The 18,720-nt window shown below is 41.4% G+C and overlaps 1 protein-coding gene across 1 annotated transcript in view; it reads right to left on the bottom strand.

Moving 5' to 3' along the window:
* The window catches only part of SGCD (sarcoglycan delta), a 914,568-nt gene extending 913,804 nt beyond the window's left edge, over positions 1-764 (bottom strand). Inside the window, exon 1 of the mRNA XM_077895751.1 lies at positions 513-764. The gene's annotated coding sequence lies outside the window, so the exon portion shown is untranslated. The remainder of the gene's footprint in view (positions 1-512) is intronic.
* Positions 765-18,720: the final 17,956 nt, after the last annotated feature.

The following is an 18,720-nucleotide window of genomic DNA, read 5'->3' on the forward strand; positions in this document are numbered from 1 at the left end:
AGGGTACCCAATCCATCAGCAACAGAGAAATTGCACTTGCGCCTCCTCCTATGCTACCTTCCCTGCTCCCAGTCACACACATACACACTTGCTTCATATCCCGGCAGTCACTACTGTTTTAGGAAGCGCGCTCAGCCTCCCCGAGGGGCCCGGGCTGCCCACGATCTCCGAGCGCGCCCAGGCGGCAGCGGATCTCCAAGCGCTCAGCCGGGTGTCTGCTTAATGCGCGGGCGGCGGAAAAGCCCCCAAGGCCACCCTGCTGGGGGAGAGTCAGTGGCCTGCTCTAGGGAGCCCCCTTTCTCCTATGGAAGCGGAAGGGGTCTCCTTCCTTGGTTCAGACGTGAAGGCAATCGGGGAAACCCCGAAGGCAATCGGACCGGGGGAACCAATGTTGCGTTTCGCTGCCAAATCCCAGGATAGGTGCAAAGGGTCTCAACTTTCCCGTGTCTCCCTGCCATACCTGCAAGCAACTAGCCGGGGGGACGGTTCGCCTCCGCGAACGGGCTACTCACCCCTGGGCGTGAACGCCGCCCCCGGAGGGGACCCCGCAGACTGGCGCGCGTGGAATCCGTGCAACGCCTGGGCGTCTCGCTCGTCTCCCGGGCCACGCGGCTAAGGCTACGCGCTCCAAGCGGGGCAGCCGAGGGCAGTCGATCCCATGGGTGGCGACTTGGCAGAGGGCGCGCCGCCCGGCTGGGGGCGCATCGCTCCCAGCGCTGCGCAGGCTGCAGCGGGGCGAGGGGCTCCCGGGGAAGTTGGCGGCGCCGGGGGTGGACTTCGGACTTCGCGCTCGCTTCGGCTCGAGCGGCCCGGCGAATCCTCTGGGATAGGCAAGGGACTCGCCGGCGGAATGGGGGCCGCCGCGGGCCGAGAGGCTGCGGGAAGCCTCCGCTGGCCGCCGCCTAGAAGGAGCCCAGCGGCATCGCGCTGCCTGGAGCCCCCAGCCGCGGCGGGAGCGGAGAGCTGGCGAGACCGGGCTGCACCCCTCGCTCAGAGCCCGGCTCGCCCCGGCCCGCCGCGCCCCTCCTCCCGTCCGAGTCCTCCTCCCGTCCGCGGTTTCACTGGCTCGCAGGGCTCGCGGGGCTGGGCTTGGGCCAGAGGCTGAGCGGAAGGCGACCGCAGAGCCCGCAGCATGGAGGGCGATCTCGCCGGCTCGCTCGGGCTCCGGCTCGGGCTCGGGCTCGGGCTCCGGCTCGGGCTCCGGCTCGGGCTCCGGCTCGGGCTCGGGCTCCGGCAGCGGCAGCAGCGGCCGCCGCCTCCCGCGCGCCCACGTGCCGGAGCCCCGGTGTGCGCGCTCCGGCCGGCCGGGCTGGAGGGAGGGAGCTAGGGCGAGCCGCGGGTGGGGGTGGCGGGGAGAGCCCGCACGCCCGCGCAGCCGAGGAGGGGAAGCCGCCCAGAGGCTCCCCAGGGCGCAGGGCTCCTCGTCTGCAGCTCCGGGAAGACTGGCGTGCAAGGCTCCCCTCGCTCCCCCCTCCCTTTGCAGAACGGAGGGAGCCGGAGCGAAACCCGGGTCGCGGGGGGTGGGGGCGCTCCACTCCGCAGGATCAGCCGGGAGCGGCGGCCAGAGGCGGATGCGCGTCTCCACCAAAGGGACAGGTTCCAAGTACCCTTGAACCCCCTCACCTCTCCCAGGCGAAGAATGGGGTTCGGAAACACCGAGTGAGGGAATATGCGGGCTCCCAGCGAGAGCTCGTTCCGGCTTGCCCCGCCTTCCTCCCAGAGTAAGCACTTTTCCCGTTAACCAACGGACTCTAAGGGGCTCCTCCTTCCAGGGAGAAAGGAGTTGTCTTGCAAGATGGGCCTGACAACCTCCAGTCAAGTGACAGATAATGACTGAGCGCTCACTCTAGGAGATGCCCGGCGGTGCCCTGGATCCGAGGGCCCTCCCTGGCTGCAGGCTGTGTCGTTAGGGCCCTCCGTGGGCCTCCTGGCTCCAACCATTAAACGAGGCTCCTTCCTGATAGGAGTGAGGAAGACAAAACAAATACATATGAGAATTTTTAGATTAGCAGACACTTCAGGATGGGTAATAAATAATTCGTATTAACAAGAAACCTTACTTTTTATTTTAAAAAAGTTACAGAACAGAAACATCTCTAGGGACACACAAAAACTAGCAAAATGTACATATTACTGAGTATGTGTGCAGACACTTAGAGATCTCTGTCTCCAAGCTTCTCATTATTTTAAAGGAAGCATTGAGGCTCAGAAGAGACAAATGGCTTGTCCAAGGTCACACATATCCAATTTGGTTAGGCACATCCATTTTGGTTAGCTCTGGTCCTCTACTGCCAAACATGTCCCTTCTCTGCCACACATCAGGACACAAATTATACTCAGCAGTTTTGTGATGAGCATCAGCAAAAGGAGAGGCATTTATTTCCTCTGGGGCTTAAAAAAAAAAAGACTTCATGAAAGAGACCGGATTTAAGCGAAATCCTAAGGAGTGGGCAGGATCCAGAAATCTGGAAAAGCAAGATCATGCAAGGGAAGGGAGAGAGGTCACGATGAGAGATGAAGAAGGACATGTTACAAGAGCAGCAAACATGTTTGGCAAGAGCAGAGAGCTTGCCTAGGTGATGGGGATCCATTGAAGGGTTTTAAGCAGCAAAAGAAAATAGTGAAAGCTGCTTTTTAGGATGATCAATACATCCCTGTACAGAATGGATTTGAAGGGGGAAGAGATGAGGAAAGGGGAAGGCCAGGGGGAGGAAAGAAAGGGAAGGAACTGCAGGCATAGCAAACCATTAGGAGGTCAAGGCAGCTATCAGGATGCAAGTGATGAAAGCCTAATGAAATGTGGTGGCAGGTAAAGCTGAAATCAATGAAGCTCTTCCCAACCCTGTTCTTTTAAGCCTGTTTTATAGGAAGTAGTCTGCTGTTAATTGCAGGGGACACTGTATGGAAAGGCACATGTGTCTGAGATATAATGGAAAATTGGGGGCCAATCCTCAGAGACTGCAGTGGAGCTTTTCACAGTAAATGGTCTGAAGTTTCCCTGGTCCCTTGGTTTCAACATTCAGCACCCAGGAGCTGGATGGCCACAGGCTTTGGGGAAGAATGGGCTCAATTAGGATTTCTATCAATCAACCAAAACCAAAAACCAGGAAGAGAAGGGGAAATCCTGTTTCCTTTCATTCCTTTGGAGGCTCTTAAAGTCTCAAATGAATGGCTTTGGGGACTTCCTTAGGTTCTTGAAATAGAGTTTCTCTTTGTAACACTCCAGCTCCTTACAAGGACCAGCACCAGCAGCACCACAGGGCATCTGAGTCCCCTGCCCTATGCGACTGAATCAGAATCTTTGTATGAAGATTCCTAGCTGATTCACATGTATAAGTTAGAGACACATTTCTCTATTCCTCTCCTAATCTAGTGTTCTTCAAACTTTTGAGTGTTTGAGTTTTTAAGCCATATATTACACCTTACCTACACACACACACACTTTCCTAATAATTTATTTTTTTCTTTCCTTATAATTTAAATAAAAGTTTCATAAAACAACACATCTTTAATGTGTGATTCCCTTCAATATTTTCTATCCAATTTATTTCATTTAAAAAAATGTTGGTCATGACCTGCTAATTGATTCCATGACTTGCTAATGGGCTGCAATTTGTGGTTTGAGAAATATTGAGCCAAGCTATTAAATATTTTATCTTGGGTTTTGTTTCCATGTGTGTGTATCTTATCACCTCTATTAGACCATGAGTTCCTTGAGGGCAAGGTTCAGATATTTTTTATCAGTGAAATATAGATCAGAGTTAATAGAGAGTTTTGTAGGTAGCAGCAACTCAGTAACTCTTCAACAAGTAAATCAATCCATTAAGGCATAAGTGGATGGAAGCCCAGGGATTGGGGGCAAGCTGGAAGAAGAAGAGACTGAAGCTTGGAGTATAGGAAAAGTCTAAGCCAGGAAAATATTTACCTAAAACTCCAGGTCCCTGAAGCAGTATCAATGGACTATGAGCAGAAAAGGACGTTTCTAAAACACTCATGCATTCCAAATGCTCCAGTGCAGGCCAGAATCTTATTTTCCAATAGAGTTCATCTTTATTGCTTCACAAAATTCCAAACTTTGGGGACTTAAGTAGGAAGGAAAGCAGCTGAACAGCTAACATAGATTCTTAGACAAGGAAAAGAAATGGAGAAATGACAAGGACATGTCTGTGCAAATCTGACAAGAAAAGAGGGAAACCTCTCATGCATGGTCTTGTTCTGGGACCAGTGCCACTGACCAAAAGGAGGGAAGAGCTGGGACTGAATACTCGGTTGGAAGCAGATTCGTCCGGCTCTACAGAGATGCTTGGCAATTATATCTTTCCAAAACTCGAAATAGCTTCTTTTGGAGGCAGTAATATCCCTGCTGCAGGAAAGAGACCACAAGGAATGAAGAAGTCCTTATTGTTTACCAACCAACAAAATGAGGGGAGAGTATTGATTTATTTAAAATAAATAAAGTCACACCTAGAGTGTGAACAGAAGAGTTACAGTATCTCATATTATAAAGTCATCTCAAATGTCCACCAGTTCAACCTTTCATTTTAAAAGAATCTGTAGAAATTGTCACAGATTTCCTTATCATGAGATTTATAAGAAAGCTATAGATCAAGGATTTCATCTTAGACTTTCAAATTCAGGCATATATATTTTACATAGGAAAGCTATAGATGACACATTATAGGCATCTCTAATTCATTGTGAAGATAATCAATGAGTTCCTGGAAAAGGCTGTCAGTGGATATATTTATTGAGTATCTACTATAGATTAGGCACTGTAGCAGGTATTTTGCATGCTTTCATTTCATAAAATCCTCTTTTAAAAAATTCCATAAAGTAGGAGGTTTTAATCACCGTTTTCCAAATGAGGAAAGGCAGGATCAAAGAGAATAAATAACTTGCCGGAAGATTTTAAGGTTAGAAAGTTCCAGAACAGGATCTGAACAAAAGCCTGTGTTACTCCTAAGTCCATACCCTTTCTTTTTCTATGCTTTGCTTCCCAACCACGGAAGATTTAGAGCAAAAACTGATGGAAAGTTGGAAGGACAGAATTCTGATTGGGGTAAAGGATTAAATCACTGACTTGATATTACCACGGTGTGCTGAGATTCTGGGATTCCATGAAGAGTTGTTCACATTGAGGTGGAAATACTATTAAGTACTTTTGAGTACCCCCTGCTGTGCAGAATCCACAAACTGACTCAGTGGTGGTCCATTACACTTGAAAGTTAATGCTGCTGTTGAAAGCTGCTTTAGCTGCAGCTCACTAGGAAGTTTTTGCATCCGGAGAATTTCACTCCCAGTGTAAATTAGAATACTTCGTTTTTTTTTTTTTTTTTTTTTTTCAGAGTAACAGAAACCAACCTAAGTTAGCTTAAGGGGTGAGGCAGGAAACTGATTTTAAAGAATCAAGGAGACTCAAGAAATACATGGAAAGTAATGAGGCAAGATGGGAAGGTAGGAATGGAATCCTGCTAGATCTCATATTCTTTCTCTCTTTTTGTATCTCTTTTTCATCTCATTGTCTTGCTATGCTTCTACTTCTTTCCTTTCTTGCTGCAAAAGAGCTCCCTGCTTTTCTGCTTCGGTAGAAGATAATATCTGCCCCATGCATTTCTTAACTTGTCTTTGGGCCTCAACTCTGTTTATCAGGGTATCTCGTTGGTCAAATGTCCACCTGTGGCCCATCAGACAGAAGCAGGAGGATGTAGTCACAGTCCTAACAAAGCTGCTAAGAACTTAACCCTGTGCCTGAGATATGAAGTGGGGAAGGAAGGTTGGTGTAGACAGAGTGCAGAAATGTGGCTACTAGACTCCTTAACGTGAGCAATGGAATGCTTTAGAAGCAGTGTGAGGGATGTCAGTATGCACACACTAGATTGTATGTCGGAGATCACTAGGATGACATGAAGGTTGGTGATGTTACTGCTGATTTAAAGCCCTAAAATGCAACGGAGAGTATTTAAAGATCCCTGCCACCCATGAACCTATATAGATGAACCAGAATTGATAGGAACCAACGACTATCCCAGGCGTGTTGATCTGGATATTCATTCTGTTTCAATTCATTCTGATTTATTCTAGTTTACTGGGAAAAGCACTGAATCAGTTTGCAGAGAACCTAGATTCAAACCCTGCTCTGCCTTTACCTGTCATGCAAGTTATCTCACTTCACCAAAATTGGGGGTTAATAAGCATGCCCTGCCTACCTCAGAAAACTGTTTCAAGAAGCAAATGAGATAAAATCTGTGAAGCTAGCACTATGTAAAATCTAAAGCACTGAGCAAATGTAAGAAATTATTAGAAATACAAGAAATAACAGGAAGCCAATGAGTTGTAACACTTAGGTTACCTTTGCAAATATCTATTCCACCATGCTCTTTGGAGTAGAAAAAAAAAATCATGCTGCAAGAAATGTAATGAATGTGAAGTGTGTTTATTCTATTTTTATGAGGTATGGTTGGGTGAAAATGATCAGTGCACCTCAAAAATGACGGATTGAAAATGTACGGTTTTTAAGAAATAACGAGAGCCTTCAGTAGCAGTAGTAGGACTAACATTACCAAGAATAACAATATCAGCAAAACAGTAATAACAATAATAACCATATATTTGCCGTGTTCTGCGCCCTGTGCTACATGCTTTCCACCAATTCACTCACTGAATTCATATAACCTTTCCAGCTGAGTTCCATTTCTGTCCCTGTCTTAAAGACAAGGAAACTGAAGCAAGGCAAGTTCATAACTTACCCACAGTCTCAAAAATGACAAGTGGCAGAGTCCAGATTAAGACTCTATTTACTTAATTCCAAAATTAAGGTAAGTAACCAATATACTATTCTGCATTTTATATATACCCTTAGAAAAAATGAGATAAATGGAAAGTTTTGGTGATACAAAAAAGTATTATAAAAAGGGAAACTTCTAACAATCAAAATGATTCCATCATAATCCACATATATTTGGGATGTGTGTGTTTTTCCATTGAATATGGATGGTCACTAAACCAAATTTAATTTAATGACTACACAATCTATTAAAATGGATTTTTATTTTTTAATAAAGGGCAGAGAGAGAAAGAGAGAGAGAATCCCAAGCAGACTCTATGTTCAGTGCAGAGCCCGACATGGGGCTTGATCTCACAACCCTGAGATCATAATCAACAATCAGGCGCCTAACTGACTGAGCCACCCAGGTGCCCCCCAAATGGATTTTTAAATGGCAAACCAATTATTGGTGAAGATGGTAGGTAACAAGAATGCCCATTCATTGCTAATGGAAACACAAAATGGTATAGCTACTTGGAAAACAGTTTCACAGGTCCTTAAAAGCTAAACATAGTGTCACCATACAATTGAGAAATTGCACTCATATATTTACCCAAATAATTTGAAGATATGTCCACACAAAAACCTGCAGGCATATGTTTATCACAGCTTCATTCATCACCAAAAACTGGAAGCAACCAAAATGTCCTTCAGTAGGGAAATAGATAGGAATCCCTGGGTGACTCAGTGGTTTAGCACCTGCCTTCACACCCAGGGCATGATCCTAGAGTCCCGGGATCGAGTCCCACATCAGGCTCCCTGCATGGAGCCTGCTTCTCCCTCTGCCTGTGTCTCTGCCTCTCTCTCTCTCTCTCTGCGTCTCTCATGAATAAATAAAGAAAATCTTTTAAAAAATAGGGAAATGGATAAACAAACTGTACTATATCCATATAATATATACAATACAACAATATTCATCAATCAAAAGGAATGAGCTATCAATTTATGCAAAGACACAGTAGAACCTTAAATGCATACTGATAAGTGAAAGAAGATAGTTTGAAAGGGCTATACACTATATAATTCCATTTATGTAACATTCTGGAGAAGGTAAAACTGCAGGATGGTAAACAGATGAATGGTTGCCAGGAGCTTTGGTGGGAGGAGGAGGATTGAAGAGTGAAGCAGAGAGGATTATTTTTAGGTTGGTGAAACTATAGTGTAGGATACAATAAAGGTAGATAAATGACACTGTGCATTTGTCAAAACCCATAGAAGGTTATAGCACAAATAATAAATCTTACTACATGCAAATTTAATTTATTTAATAAATTAGGAGACCAGGTGATCCAGGAAGGAATACAGACTCTTAATTACAAACGTGTGAAACACTCTCACTGAAAGAAGTGGAGAAAGAAGATGCTGACTTAAGTAACTACAAATGAGTGGGGCATATATGACTAACAGCTAAAGGAACTGTACATAAGCACAATTCTATAGCTGATAAAGTTGTTTCTCATGAGGGCATGTGTTAACAATTAAGAAACCACTATAAATGTCTACTGGAACTGAACAAATATCTAAAGGAATGATTGTGGGAATCTGGTTTCTCACTTTTGGAGTGGGAGTTTCAGATAAGCCATGAGAGAAGGCTAGAATGATCTATGTAATAATGGAGTTGGAGAGATCATTATGAACTCATGCAGATACAGATGGATATATATAGAAATTATTGTATGTGAACATGCATACATGTATATACATGCATATATTTCTTTGTTTTGTCATCTGAGGACTAAAACATACATATATTTTCTTGTTTTTTCATCTGAGAAGGACTAAAAGCAAAGACATGCTGTAACAATGAGTATGCCTAGCACCCAGATCCTAGTTTCTGATACCATTTTCCAATTAAAGGAAAAAAAGCAGAACATCTTCAAGAAATGGCTGATTCTAGAATTAAGGCTAGAAATATACAAAATGAGGCTGGAGCATCTTGTAGTGTCAGAAAGTAAGGAAGTGCTCAAAATACACACACACACACACACACACAGTATTGGGGGTATGTCAAATGGAGAAAGGAGCTAACTAAAAGAGTTCCCCGCAGCCAAAGGTAGAACAACTGGAAAAACTAAATAAAGTAATATTAAGTTACAACCCAAAGTCTGAAATAAATATTAAAGTGTCCACACTGATATAAATAAATGATAAATAAAAAAATAAAAAAATAAATGATTGACCTAATAAATAAATAAGTAGATACAAATCTCCCATATAGAAGAATTCCAAACATTTTATGTACATACTCCCGCCTCAAGGAGATAAAGCATAACTCTTCATCCCATAAGCATGGGCAGGGCATCTATGTCACTTTCTTCCAAGAGCACAGTATGTAAGGAAGGATAAAAGAGGAACTTTATAATGGAGAAAGCTCAAAAACCCTGCCTCAGCCAAGTGATCAAGGTTAAGATGAGCAGTGATGTCATGTTGAGAGTATGCACTCTTGATGTGATGTGATGAGAACAGCATTTTACATCTATGATCTTCCTCCCAAGGACCCATAACCACAGTCTAAACATGAGGAAAACATAGAACAAATCCCATTTGAGGGATATTCTACAAAATGCCTGAGCAGTGCACCTAAAACTGTCAAAAATGATCGAAAACAGAGTTTGAGAAGCTATCACAGCCAAGATGCATCTAAGGAAACATGACAACTAAATGCAATGTGGTATCTTAATGGAATCTTGGAACAGAAAAAAGACATTAGATTAAAAACTAAGATGTCTGAATAAAACGGACTTTAGTTAACCATAATATATTATTGGTTCATTAATTGTGACAAACCTATCATACTAATTTAAGATGCTAATAATAGGGGGAAGTAGATATGATGTATGTGTGTATATGGGAACTCTCTTACTAGTTCAGTAATTTTTCTAGAAATATAAAACCATTCTAAAGTAAAAAGTTTGGGCAGCCTAGGTGGCTCAGTGGTTTAGCACCACCTTCAGCCCAAGGCCTGATCCTGGAGACCTGGGATCAAGTCCCATGTCGGGCTCCCTGCATGGAGCCTACTCCTCCCTCTGCCTGTGTCTCTGCCTGTCTCTGTCTCTCATGAATAAATAAATAAATAAAATCTAAATAAATAAATAAATAAAGTAAAAAGCTTTTCAAAAGAAGTAAATAAACAAAAGCCCCAAAAATGTGAAGCCCCGGGAGATAGGCTACAGGAAATACATAGCATTCTTTTCTCAAATAATAAAATATATATTTATTTATTTTAGAGAGAGTAGGGGGAAGGGGAGAGGGAGAGACATAATCCTAAGCAGACTCCCTGCTGAGCAAAGAGTCCAGCCTGGGGCGTGGGGGAAGGAGGGGGGACCTGATTCCACAACCTTGAGATCATGACCTGAGCCAAAATTAAGAGTCAGATGCCCAATCGACTGAGCCACCCAAGTGCCCCTCGGATAATAAAATATTTAAGGCAGAGAAAAAATCCATAACAAAACAAAAATGAAAACAAAACTAATTTAGACTCATCAGTGAGAAAAAAATAACAGTTAATTTTCCAGACAGGCCAATGTCCCATTCAGAATCATTAGAAGCCTCATGTTGTTGTCAAAAACAATCTTCTTTCTCATTTTTCTGCTTGCTAGACCTGTTCTGTTCATATTTAATGGCTATTTAGACATCCCCAAGATAATATTGATCTGTGTCTTAAAGTGGAATTGATTATTCAGCGTGCCGCTATTAAAATGTCCCTTCATTGCATAGGCATTTGCCTGAGTGCACATTAATGTTATTTTGTCAACAGCATGTATTCAGTAGCTATTAGATTCGATCTCTACTAAGCAGATAAAATCAAACTTCATGAGGAGAGTTTGATTTAGGTTTAGAAACCAATAACAAAATGCAAGTGTGGATGTAGAAGACCGTGTGCCAGTTTATTTATGGGACAGAAACAGAGGCAATGAGGAAATCCTTTAAAAAGATGACTGTTTTCTATCATCTTGGGGATTCCTTCATAGAGAAAAATGTGTGTATGGTAACTGTGGCCATTTGAACTGAGTAAAACAATTAGGAGGTGATTCAAGTACTCATTTCCATCCATTTTCCTCATCTATTCATTGGCTTGTTGGAGGAAAGAACAGCAAAATGAAGATTGCCAGCCAGTTCCAAATTGCTAAAAGAAAAGACGCTGCTTTCCATTATTCACTGGCTATGGTGAACTAGACAGAGTTCAGCTATTCTTTTGGATTTCAAAAGCTGTATAATTTTTTCACCAATGCTTTCTCCATACAGTATTTTCTTTGGAAAACATGTTTTATGTGAGTCCTTTTTGTTGTTGTTGCTGTTTTGAGTCACACAGATATTACCTCAATGCAAGATATTTGGTCTCAGAGAAAATGTTCCCAGGATGAAAATGTGAGACCCAGCATACCAATAGAACCAAATATTTACCACTCTGGAATCTCATGACATTAAATTATATATGTGAGAGGAATTCTGTGAGTTTAGAAAACCTAACTGTAACAAAATATTAAAGTGCAATCTCATAGAGTATGACCCAGCAATTCAATCCCTAACTGTACACCCCAAAATTGGTATTAGAACAAAAATGTGTACAGGAATGTTCACAGCAGGGCTATTCCCCATAGCCAGAAGGTGGGATCAACTCAGATGTTCATCAGTTGAGTGGATAAACAAAATGTGGTATATCTATACAATGGAATATTATTCAGCCATAAAAGGAATGCTATGTGCTACAGCATGGATGAACCTTGAAAACATAGCACTAAATGAAAGAAATCAGACACAAAATGTCATGTATTATATTATTTCACTTATATGAAGCATCCAGAATAGGAAAATCCATGGAGACTCAAAGCAGATGGTGATTTTGACGGGACTAGGCAAATGGGAAATGATAAATTATTTCTTCCAGTGGGAGGATAAAAATATTCTACAACTATATAGTCGTGATGGTTGCAAAACAGTGTGAATGAACTAAGTCACTAAATTATATGTTTTAAAATGGTTGAAATGGTGAATTGTATGTTATGTGAATTTTATACCAATAAAAAGTTATGAGTGCCTGGGTAGCTCAGTCAGTTGAGCGACTGACTCTTGGTTTCACCTCAGATCATGATCTCAGTGTCCTCAGATAGAGCCCCGTGTTGGGCTCTTCACTGGGTGGGGAATCTGCTTGAGATTCTTACCCCATCATTTCTCTCTTCCTCTGCTCCTCTCCCCTACTGTGTTCTCTCTCTCTCTCAAATAAATAAATAAATAAATAATATATAATAAATAAATAATATATAATAAATATATATAATAATAAATATATATAATAAATAAATAAAGCCTTTAAAAATTTTTTATATGTATGTCATGAGGACACATGCTGAGGAGCACCTGTACACTGAACCACCAGCTTGCATAATTGTAACTACAGATAAAATTCATGTGGAAAGCAGCAGGAATTAGAAAACAAAAAGCATAGACACTGTACAGGCAAAAGAACACCAAGAAAAAGAGCTGCTTTGTTCCCAGGACAATCAACTCCCTATTGACACTCTGCCACTCATCTGTTCTTTGCTACCACAAACATCAAAAGTAGAAATAAAAAAAGCAACCTCCCATCAGGCAGAGGAGCAGATGGAATTAGGATGGTCTGTCAGGTCAAGAAGAGGCTGTGGTGAGTACATGGACCATAGATGGCATCTGAGAAGTGCATCCAGAATATCCAGTGTGGTCTGCAGAGCCAATGGCAGATCTGGCCAGATTGCAGATGGAGGTGCTTAGCAGACCCATAGATATCAGAACTTGACTGGAGGGACATTAGACAGGTGGAGAAGACTCAGAGACAGCTGATCAGTGAAGAAGCATAAACGTGAGAAGGATACAGGGTGTAAACAGAAATCACAAAGGAAGTCAAGTCACAGTAGCATTTGCCAAATACATTGGGTGTCAAAGTTTCTTTTTTTTGACTGTGGTAGGACCTCTCTTATTACCTCCCGAGGCACTAGCATTTCATGAGTCAGAGCAATGGACAGATGAGTTAAAGCCAATGATGGTTCACAGAGTTAGAAGATAAATACTGATTATAAGAGCCAAACTTCCATTTGTATGGTGCTGACAATGGGCCGGACCTGAGTGAAGAACATCACAAGGATTGTCTCATTTAATGCTCACAATTACCCCTACAGGACAGATATTGTCCCCATTGGATGGGTCCTTGAAACTGATGTTTGGAGGGGTCAGGAAATTCTCTCAAGGTCTCACATGCAGCTAGTGGCCTAGCTGGGGTTTGAAAAGCCAGAAGTCTGAGTGCAGCACCTGCTCTTTTACTCACAGAGCTATCTTCTGTAGCTGCCCTCCTCACAGAAAGTGCTCAGGGTAAAGCTAGTGGGCCCTGCAATAATCTGACTCAAGAAATTTTCAAAGGGATTTTGAAAGACTCATAGCTCACCAGTGATGATAGCACCAAAACCAGGATGTGAACCCATGTGAAGCAAGAAAGAGATACCAAAAATAGACCTAATATTCTTCATTGCAATCTACCAGTTACACAATCATCACCCTTACTCAACAAAGAACCCCTAGGAGGTAAGAACCCTGAGTTTTCCACCACAGTGATGAGCACAGTATGTGGTATACAGTAAGCCTTTAATAAACATTTTTTTAAGAAACATAACTGTATTGCTGGTATAGTGAGTGATAGGAATAATAATAGTTGCAATAATAGTATAAAAAATTTAACCTAGGCTTAGAGATGTGCACTTTGGGATGCCTGAGTGGCTCAGTGTTTGAGCATCTGCCTCCTGCTCAGGGAGTGGTCCTGGGTCCCAGGATTGAGTCCTGCATCAGGCTCCCCATGGGGAGTCTACTACTCCCTCTACTTATGTCTCTGCCTCTCTGTGTCTCTCATGAATAAATAAATAAAATCTTAAAAAAAGAAATGTGCATTTTAGGGAACATACATCCCATCTACCTCCCAGCACATGAGAACATGCCATTACTGCATATTACGGACAAAGAAACAGAGGTGTAAATAAGTTTGCCAAATTCAGCCATCTAGCAAAAAGTGAGCTGGGTTTTAAACCCTAATTTCTATGACTCCAAATGCAGATGTTTCCACCTCTTCTGTTTTCTATAATATATTACCCATTCTTTAGTGAGGAAAGAGTGGAATATTGTTGGATTATGTACATTTTGAGGAAAAAATTGAAAATTGTAATCTAACGTTAGGCTTAAAAAAAGAATGCAAATTATACATGTGCTTTGATTACAACTGTAGGAAAATGCACACACACACACACACACATACAAATGAACCAGCAGGAAGCCTGGAGAATAAAACAGTTGTATAAGAATGATGAGACTATGGATAATTTTTTAAACATTTTGCTTAATTTTGCTATAAAATTATTTTAAGAATAACTAAAACTTGAACAAATACAAGTGTAGTAAAACAAATTATAATGTGCCCACAAACTGATTGCTTTAGGCAGAATGATTGCTTCCTGGGCTGTAGATCCAGGATAATTATATGACATCTCTGGTACCACATTTTCTTCAAGATACAGTAGAGCTCTATGAAACGGGAATTTTGAGGCTTCCTGAATTCTCCAGTTATGATTAAAATTTTGAAAATATGATCTACTATTCTCCTCAGTGGAACATTCAAAAATATCACTTGCTGTAAATGTAACTTCAAACCAGTTTCTTCTTTCATATAATCTATGAAATATTCTCTATATCCATGTATATTAAGTTTTATTTCTCCTGAAAACGTCAACTCTGCCATCAGTCATTCATCCTGGGGCCAGTTATCTTTTTAAAAGTCAGGTCAATATATGGCACTTCCCTCCTCAAAAACCTTCCAGCACTTGCCATATAAACAGGGAATAGTCACAACTCCAAGCCATGATCTCTATTCCCTCCTACCATCCTCTATAGGCTATATGCTCTGCTCACAATTTGCCATCTACATTCATGATTTCATGCCTTTCTTGTAAAAGAGACTTGGTCTCTAATGCCTTCTCTCATTTGTCAAGTTTTTACCCAAGACTCAAGATAACTGCCTCTGTTAAACCTTTAATAATACCCTGCACTCCGCATCCTGGTATAAATGACTCACAGTGTTGCAATCCCAATGTATAATATTTGTATCACTCATAGCTTAATATACCGTTGTTTATGATATGATAATAGTAGATAAGATTTATCAAATACATTAGTTGGACATTTTACATGTATCAGCTCATTTAAAATAATAGCTCTAGGAGCTAAGTACTATTAGCACAATTTTAGAAAAAGGAAACAGAGGCTCAGGATGATGAGGTGTGTCCCCCAAGAGCACAGTGGGTCAGCATCAGAGATGATCTTTGAACTCAGGTGTGTCTGAGACAGAAACTTGTGCTTTTAACCACTACATTAAAGAAAAACCTTTTTTCTCCAAATTTCCAGTTGTCTGCCTGAGAAATTAATCGGAGGCAAGTGGTTTGGATGGCAGAAACATATGCATTTGATGTATATGTCAAGTGTTCAGCTTCAGTGCCATGCTGAGCCCAAGACAAAAGGAAAAATCAGTAATACTTATTCTGTCTTTATTTAAAATTTGGTATTTTTTCCATCATGGAATTCCTTGCATTTGTTTTGATTTTCAGAATATTACATAAAATATTGTTTGTCTTGAATACTGACTTTGGGGCATCCTGTGAACTTTACACTCACAATGAGTGCCTAACTTTGATGACTCTGGTCCTGGTCCTCCTTACCACAGTGTCTGAAACACAGAGGCCACTCAAAAATTAGCTTAGTTATTTAATTTATGTGTCAGTCTTTTCCACAAGACCTCAAATTCCTAGAAGACAGTGATTGTAAGTTTTTCCTTTTAGGATTCTTGCTAGCTTCCACAATGTATCTTTTCACAGATCCTCAAAAAAAAAATATTTTGAATGAAACTCTACCATGGTACAGTCCTATTTCTCAATGCTCATTAGAAGGTAACCTTTTTAATGAAAAACCTGAAATATGACTATAGTTTTAATTTTCCATCAGCTGTCAGATCAAACAGTCTGTGACCAAAAATACCGAAGTAAAATTAAAGGTCAACATTGTTTCCTATAAATCCTTCCTCAAAGTTTTTCTTCACTGAAAGTCTTGAAGAACCACTTTTCCTTTCTCTCAAAGATACCTTATAACACTATAACTAATCTTGCAAACATGAGGGGACTCCTGTTATTAATGAGTCATGATACTTTTATGACTAGAAATACAGGCCAAGGAGTTGTTTCCAAGTTTCCAAGTTTTGAAAGATAGTTAAAATTAGTTTTCTCCTATAGTTTTTGTGTTGGCAAAGCCATTGAATAACCTAAGATGCTCCATAGTGTAAAGTAGTTGTTAAATCAAACAGCCTTGGTTTATATTCTAGCTCCATCACAAATTGTGTGGCATTAACAAGCAATAGAATCTCCTCAAACTACATCTGAATAATGGAGATCGGAGTAGTACCTCCTATCAAGGGATTGTTATAGGTTTTAAGTGAGAAAATGCTATGTCTATCTCCCATCCAGTAATTGCTCAGTAATTATTAAGAAGTTTTCCATTGAATACATGTATATTGAGAAATAATATATGTTCGTTGCTGGGTTAGGCATTAGGAATGCAGGTTAGAACAAGCACACAATCAGTGGTTGTTAAAATAAGCTGTATTCATTGAGCATCAACTGTATGAATCACTCTCCTAGACACTGTAGAACAGAGAGGAAAAAGACAAAATCTCAGCCTTCAAAACCGGAGTCTAGAAATGGTATTCATTTAAAATTAAAGAGGAAAGGCTAGGGAGCCTGGGTTGCTCAGTGGTTAAGCATCTGCCTTTGGCTCAGGTTGTGATCCTGGGGTCCTGGGGACCTGGGGTCCTGGGGTCCTGGGGTCCTGGGGTCCTGGGATCCAGTCCCACATCAGGCTCCTTGCAGGGAGTCTGCTTCTCCTCTGCCTATCTCTGTCTCTTTCTCTGTGTCTCTCATGAATAAATAAATAAAATCTTTTTTAAAAAGGGAAAGGCTACTAGTAATTAAAGTACAGAAAATGATAAATAAACGTGAATTTGTTAAAGATGCACCAAACTATATGACATTATTGCCAATTCAGTGTAAGAAGGCTTGGAGGGAAAATTTTGCATCTTTGCTCAATTATGTGAAACAAATATTTTACTCCAGGAAAATATAGAAAAAAAACTGCATTAGCCTGAGAGAAGATGCAGATTCTGGCGACAATCTGTGCTAGTAATGATATCTTATTGAAGTTATTTCACTTTTCACTTCTAAAACTTCTAGATGTTGAGAAAATTAGGGGGAATCATCTTTGTTAGTTTGTCACTTAGGTCCTGGGAGCAGATGCATGACAGCATGAGAAGCACAAGAAGAGATTTACTGAAGGACATTCCAGTAAAGGTGCTGTGGGGTGAACTGTGTTCTTCCCAAATTCATATGTTGAAGTCCTATCCCCAGTACCCCAGACCATAACTCAATTGGGACATAGGATCTTAAAAAAACAAAAAACAAAAAACAACAACAACAACAAAAAAGATTTATTTATTTATTTATTTATTTATTTATTTATTTATTTATTTTATGAGAGAGAGCACAAGCAGGAGGAGAGGAAGGGGAAGGGCAGAGGGAGAGGGAGAAGAAGATTCCCTGCTGAGCAGGGAGCCAAGCAAGCAGGGCTCAATCCCAGGACCCTCTGGATCATGGGATCCTGGGATCATAATCTGAGCCAAAGGCAGATGCTTAACCTCCTGAGCCACCCAGGTGCCCCTCGATATAGGCTCTTTAAAGAGATAATTAAGGTCATTAGCCTGGGCCCTAATCCAAGCTGTCTGTTGTCCTTATAAGAATAGGAGATTAGCACCCACACACATGCACAGAAGGAAGACCTTATGAGAATATAGTGACAAGGCTGCTATCTACAAGACAAAGAGAGACAGGAGAAGAAACCAATCCTTCCAATATCTTGATTTTAGAGTTCAAGCCTCTAGACTGTGGAAGAACAAGCTTCTGCTGTATAATCCACTCAGTCTGTTGTACTTTGTTAGGACAGCCCTGAAAACTAATACAGAAGGATAAAGCAGAAAGAGAACAAGAGTGGTCAAGAAAAGCCATTAGGCTCCAGTGTAAGCTGGACACCTATAAAAGGGAAGATAGAAGAAAGGCCACTTGTGTAGAAAGAGCCTCATACTGCAGTGCAGTTCTGAAAAAGTCTCAGGCAGGCCAGTGGAGAGCTGGAGCACAGACTGCCCGTTAGAGAAGTGCCCCATTGGGCAGGAGTGGCCTGGCTATACTGCTGTGTCCAGATCCCAAAAGGTATGCAGCTGGAGTTTATTGTACTTCTCAGAGGAACTTCTCACCTGAAAGGGGATCTCCGTGGCATGCCTCTATAGCAGTCACAGTGAAGGTATTTTGAAAATGCTAAACAAAGTTATTATTATGGCTTGATACTGTTGCTACTGCTACTACCACTAAATTTGTTCTTTCCCTAAATGAAGGACAAAGACTTGGAGGCCTCTGCTGGGTTAGACTCCAGTAGACTCCAGAACCTCAGTCCTTACAAGAGTACTAGAACATAGGCCCCTGCTATATAAAGATATACTGTGAGGTGACTTCTCCATATAAAACACCCATAATTGACCTACCACCTTCCCAATATTTCACCATTAGAAATGTATTAGTGTTGTTTAAGATGTGTGTATGTAGTAATCTCTAATTAATCCAGATCCATTAGCACCAAGTCTGTGTTCTTCATCCTTGTACTGTACTGAAAAAAATTCTCCATGGGAGGAAGAGGGAAAGGATAGATGAAGAGGATCATATAAAGCTATTATTCTTATAATGTTTAGTAAAGTTGATGGTCAGTAAAGGTCAGCAAAGTCTTTTTGGCTGGTAAAA

The sequence above is a fragment of the Canis aureus genome, chromosome 4 (genome assembly GCF_053574225.1).
Source record: "Canis aureus isolate CA01 chromosome 4, VMU_Caureus_v.1.0, whole genome shotgun sequence".
Lineage (NCBI taxonomy): Eukaryota > Metazoa > Chordata > Mammalia > Carnivora > Canidae > Canis > Canis aureus.